We start from the raw sequence: 6,479 nt of genomic DNA on the forward strand, positions 1-6,479 counted from the left end.
CAACATGCCTATAAAACTGGCTAAAATAAACAGCATCAATACCAAATGCTGGCAAACATGTAGAGAAACTGGATCACTTGAGTACTGCTAGTGGGATTGTAAGGTGGCACAACCACCCTGGAAAATAGGTAGTTTCTTTAAAAGCCAAACATCCACTTACCATATGACTCAGCACTTGCACTCCTGGAGGGAAAACAAAAAACATGTCCACATAAAAACTTGTACATAATTATTCATAGCAGCTTCGTTTGTAGAAACCAAAAACTGGAATCCACCAAATTGTCCACTAGTAGAGGAATGGCTAACTGTGGTCCCTCCATGCAATGAAATCTGACTCAGCAATGAAAGTGAATGAGCAACTGATATGACTTGCAACAACTGGGATGGATCTCAAAGGCATTATGTTGAGTGGGAAAAAAAGCCAATCTCAAAATGTCACCTACTGTATGATCCCATTTATGTAACATTTTTTTGAAATGACAAAATAGAGATGCAAACAAATTAGTGGTTATCAGGGGTTAGGGAGAGGGGGGCAGGAAGGGGCTGTGTGACTCTAAAGGCTTGCACAAGGGACACATTTGTGGTGATGGAATAGTCTATCTTGATTATGCAGTCTACATGAATCTACATGTGTGTAGATAGTCACATAGAACTCTATGTACATCTTGTACTAATGACAGTTTCCTGGTTCTGATATTGGGCATTATGTAAATACCATTGGGGGAAACTGGGTAAAGAGTACACAGGGCCTCTCTACATTTTCTTTGTAACTTCCCATGAATCAGTAATTATTTCAAAATAAAAAGTTAAAAAAAAAAAAAAAGACAGCTGTCCAAATTTGGCATGCGAGCTGTAGTTTGCTGACTGCATCTTTATAGCAACAATCAGATAAAGAAAAGTTTATCTTAGTGCATTAGGAGCTGTCAGTAGTACTGCAACTTGGGAACCATCAACAAGACGAGATCTTCAGCAGTGGATTTGTTTCAAAGACTTTCATTACGCAAATATACTGAAACTACCACCATTTGTTCTTGACAGCAGTGTCAAGTGGATGCCACCATATTTTGGCTTTTGACATTATTTTGAGCCTCTTGAGTGCCAAGTGGCATACTGATTTTAAAAACAGAACAAAACAAAACAAGGCTAACTGTACAAGAGCCATTTGTATGTAGAGAGATGCATGTGCTCATCGAACCACGCCTAGAGCTAAAGGAGGCAATACCCATTTGGGATAAAACAAGAACAGAAGTTAAAAGTAAATTATAGATAGCCCCACATTTGTGGACATTCTAGAAAGTACAACCTGAATTCTTTTATGGATTCTCTTCTTTCTTGTTCTGTAAGCTACCCCTACCCTGTTGTGGACATTTTAAGTTGATATACCAAGCTGCTACACATCATTGGATTTGAGACCACTCCTGACAGATTTTCAAACTGGGAACTCTTCACAAAAGACCAATTACTAATATTGTGAATATTAGTAATCTCATCAGGCAGACTGATGCCAAGAGATGTGGCTTAGGGTCCTTACTAAATGCAGAACTAAAAAGATTGTCATGGACATGACAATCAAGTCACCACTATGTAATGACACATACAGTAGATGCCCAATGGAAATGCCTGATGTGGTGCTGGGACAGCAGAAACGTAAGAAATCAGCCAGCCTGTCCCTATTATATGCAGGAAGGTTTTCTTGATGCCAAGAGTATACAAAACCTCAAGCTTCTCAGCTGAATGTCCTTCTTTCATGGAATTAATGCACCATGACTTTGGTATCAAAGCCTTTGGCAGGTGTACACATGGTAATGTTTGCTAATGTATCCAGACCCAGGAGCTTTAGAGGGTCCTCCCAGATTTTTTTTGCTAAGTGGCTTTAAAGTCCCTTTAAAATCCCTTGCTTGGGATCCCTGGGTGGCGCAGCGGTTTGGCGCCTGCCTTTGGCCCAGGGCGCGATCCGAGAGACCCTGGATCAAATCCCACGTCGGGCTCCGGGTGCATGGAGCCTGCTTCTCCCTCTGCCTGTGTCTCTGCCTCTCTCTCTCTCTCTCTCTCTCTCTCTCTCTGTGACTATCAAAAATTAAAAAGAAAAAAAAAACTTTATTTGTTAAAATAAATAAAATAAAACTTTATTTGATAAAACAGACTAGATTTGGCTCAGGGGCCTTAGTTTTCTGAACTCTGGTATAAATGAACTATCCATATGTATAATGTTTGTATTAGGAGAAGGCACCCGGGCATTTAACATCTTAATAATATTTTCCCCATAAGCACTTTCTCTACAGCAGGCTTGCTTCTGCCCCCTCCGCCCACGTCTCCATAAGATTCCTTTAAATGGTGTGGCCTTTAATCTTCATTTTGCTCAAGATCCATTCAAAGTTATTCTATGTTTGTTGTTTGTTTATTGCATAGTTTCTGATTTAGGCTCAGTCTGTTTTCTTTCTCCAGCGAAGCTCTCCCCACATTGGGCATCTCAATTTCTGTGGCAGTAACAGGTTAACCTCATGAACATCAGGAACCTCCCTCTGTATGAGTGGTAGCTTTCTGAGTCCTAGAATCACTGGAAAGAAGATGGAGGAATTTGGCTCAGCAAACCTCAGGATATTTTAACTGACCATAAAATCCAGTGTCATCTCCCGCTCCTCTCAGTCCTGCATCTCTCCATCTCTCCAATTGCTGTGGAAAAAGATGGGGGAGGATGGGCGAGGGTCTTCTAGGTGTCTGGACTCGGCTTGCAGCAATTTGACAGACATACACCTGCACCAAGAATTTCATAATTGCACTTTGAAGTTTCAGCTCACTCAAAATTTGCCCCTACTGGCACCCAGTTTCCTTTAGGAGACAAGGAACTGGCAGATACATTCTAAAGCAATGGTTAGGATAGAAAGGAATCCCTGGATAATTCGAGACAAATGTCTGGTCCCAGCAGAAAATGGGTGGGACATTTTCTTTGACGCGGATGGACCTGGAGGGTATTATGCTGAGTGAAATAAGTCAGTCGGAGAAGGACAAACATTATATGGTCTCATTCATTTGGGGAATATAAAAATTAATGAAATAGGGGAAAGGAGAGAAAATGAGTGAAAATATCAGTGAGGGTGACAAAACATGAGAGACACCTAACCCTGGAAAACAAGGGGTAGTGTAAAGGGAGGTGGGCGGGGGGGTTGGGGTGACTGGGTGATGGGCACCAAAGGGGGCAGTTGGCACGATGAGCACTGGGTGTTATGCTATATGTTGGCAAATTGAAGTCCAATAAAAAAATAAAAATTAAAAATTAAAAAAAATGGGTGGGATTTGCAAATTATTTTGCCCAGGCAAGTTCACTTCAATTCCACATTAGCCTACTTTATGATGAACTTTGGACCTCCGGAGAACCAAACCTAACCTCCTTGATGAAAGGAATCAAACTTCCTGCCCCAATAAGCTTTTTATTCCCACAGCCTTGATTTTTCAACTTGATTTTATTTTACTTTCTTCTATTTGTCTAATTTACAATGCCATAGCATTAAAAAGACTGTACAGAGACAGTGTTCACCTCAATCTAAACCTCTGGCCAATTGATCCATTTCAGATTGATGATGAAAGAATTATGCTATCATGATCCACAGTCATCACAGAATTATAATCCACTGTCGTTTGAAAGTTTCCCAAACTAGAACTCTTTGCTCTTGCTTGTGTCAACTTGGAGAAGCTCATTTTACTCATTCACAGCCTTCTTTTCTCTAATACTTTCGATAAATGAGGAAGTTTTCCCAGTCCTCCCAGGCTGACTCTGCATGCACAACCCCTGGCAATCAGATCAAACCTCCTCTACTGTTGTTTGAGTCCTGATCCCTTCAGCATGGGTTCTGCAGACCCTACTTCCTCTGCTTCACATCTTTCCTCCATCTCTAAAGAGACTACCAAAGGGAAATGTTCCAGTTCTTCTCTCCAGTTTCGGAATAAAGGGCCCTGGGCCCGTCTAAGGCCATCCCTCTCTTAGCCCTACTCACTAAGATTTTTCTCCATTTCTAGCACCTTCATTTCCTTCTGCCTTCAAACATGCCCAAAATGTCCCCTGTCCTGGAAAGTGATAAGCCAGAAAGTAAAAAAATGCACCATGTTTACCTGCCCCTGCTGTTCCTCTCCTTCCAGAGGTGAAGCAACCAGACTTCTGACCAGCATCTGGCCTCCCCCTCTACAAAAACCATTCCTGCCTCCATGAAGTCTGGACTCTGTCCTCCCTGCTGCCCTTCCAGATCAGTGATCCAATCTTTGTCAAATCCATTGGGCTTACTCTTGGTTTTATTGTGCCTTGACCTTTTGGTGTAGGTTTAATGAAACAGCGTTGTGTATCCTCAAGGATCTGGGACACCGAAGCCCTAAGTGAATTACACCCACACCTCAGCAACACCTTGAAGGGCTCTACTGGCCTCCAGAGTGTTATGCTCCCACTGTTGTTTTTGTGACCCACATTCTTTCTCTTCCTACTATCTTCTCATTGTGGACATTTCTGGAATTTGGTCTTTGGACTTCCCTATTTATGTCATCCCTGACTGTTCTGTTCTCCCTGCCTCACTTCTCACCTACCATGGCCCCCCAGTTACCGCTAGCCCCAAGCTTCCACTCTTAAAACTGCCAGATTAACATTTCCTCTGTTTCCACATATTCAAAATATCTAAACCTACTTTTTCACATTACAACTCCCCAAGCCATTTCCCGCTTTCTTAAGATTACTTTTAGTGAGTGACAATAAACCACAGTAAAATGTGGGACATCCCTATTTCTCCCCTGTCCTAAAGAGTCATCCAATCAGATATCAACTTCCATCAGTTTTTTATGTCCATTATCACGATCACATGTGATTGACTCATTCTACCCCATTCATCATCCCAAGTCTGTCCTTTTGTGCCTTCAGTGTGTGTGACTGCATTAGCTCTCGTACAGCCTTCCTCTCTCACACCTCCCTTCCCTATCCTAACCCACCCACAATGACCAGACCAATTCTCATAAAGTGGTGCCTCCACCATGATACTGTAAGCAAAATTCTACTCCTGTAATATGAAGGCCTGAAATCCTGAGCCTGAAAGTTGAGGTCCTCCATCATCTGGTATAACCACCACTCTACATAAAACTCTCTCTCCAGCTCCCTCCCTGAACTACCTGAAGAACTCTGGCAGTGGGCCTGCTTCATGCCTTTGCTCATCCTGCAGACGTGATTTACGTGCTTCCTGCTAGGACAAGCATCAGAGACTGGCTGGACCAACACTTGGAATTAGAAACAGGTGTAGCCATAGATTCCTTTGGATGGATTTGAAAGTATGAACTTTTATATCTCAGTGCAAATTTTCTCATCAAGCATCTCACACCCACAAGGTATGAGACTCCAGGAAGGGTATAAAGATCTGTCTAATCTATGACCTTCAGGAAAATAATCGAACCAGTTATATAAGATATGTATATAAATTAGTCATGGAAAATGACTTCTTATTGATCGATGGGTATGGAATTTCAGTTTTGCAAAATGAAAACATTTTGGAGATTGGTTGCACAATATTGCGAATGTACTTACTTGACACTACTGAACTGTACACTTAAAAATAGTTCAGATGGTAAATTTTGTTATGTGTGTTTCATCACAACTAAAATAATTGTTTTAGTTGTCCCAGACAATCAGGGGAGGTGGTCAGTGAGTTAAGCCCAGAAATATAGGTGGGACAGTGACAATATAGCTAACACTCTACCCTGAGCCATATGTACATTAACTCTGTTAATTCTCTCTAACCCCTACTAGGTAGATGCTGTTATTCTCTTCAGTCTGACCCTAAAATACAGGGAAAAGGCAGGATTCTTTAGTTTATCTTACTCTTAAAAAAAAAGGTCAGGGCAGGCCTGGATGGTTCAGCAGTTTAGCGCCGCCTTCAGCTCAGGGTGTGATCCTGGAGACCCGGGATCGGGTCCCACATAGGGCTCCCTGCATGGAGCCTGCTTCTCCCTCTGCCTGTGTCTCTGCCTCTCTTTCTGTGTGTGTCTCTCATGAATAAATAAATAAAATCTTTAAAAAAAGTCAGATGCCAAAATATTCCAGAATGTGCACAGAATGTCCAAGAGAAGAGAATGGCTAAATAGATTACTGTAATCAAATTTATTCATGTACAGAGATGTTTACAGCTTTAAAGAATACCTGGAAAACTTCAACAATGTTATGGACAACTTACAAATGTTTGTTAGTATGTAATTATGATACTCATCTTTTGAATTTATAAAAATCAGAAATGTCCCCCATAAAGTTTTGCAATGTGACAATGGAACTAAATATATCATAGCTACAGCTACCATCTACTGAATGCTTGGCTTCATTTGACCAAAAAATAAGTATTTAAAAAAAATTTTTAATAAAAGGCTTATGAAGTAGTAACCTCCACATGTCGGAGCCTGGCAACATTCCGCAGGCATCCCTCCTTCCCTCTTTTCGACATGAACTAGTCTTGGTCATATGA

Source organism: Vulpes lagopus, chromosome 13 (genome assembly GCF_018345385.1).
Source record: "Vulpes lagopus strain Blue_001 chromosome 13, ASM1834538v1, whole genome shotgun sequence".
Lineage (NCBI taxonomy): Eukaryota > Metazoa > Chordata > Mammalia > Carnivora > Canidae > Vulpes > Vulpes lagopus.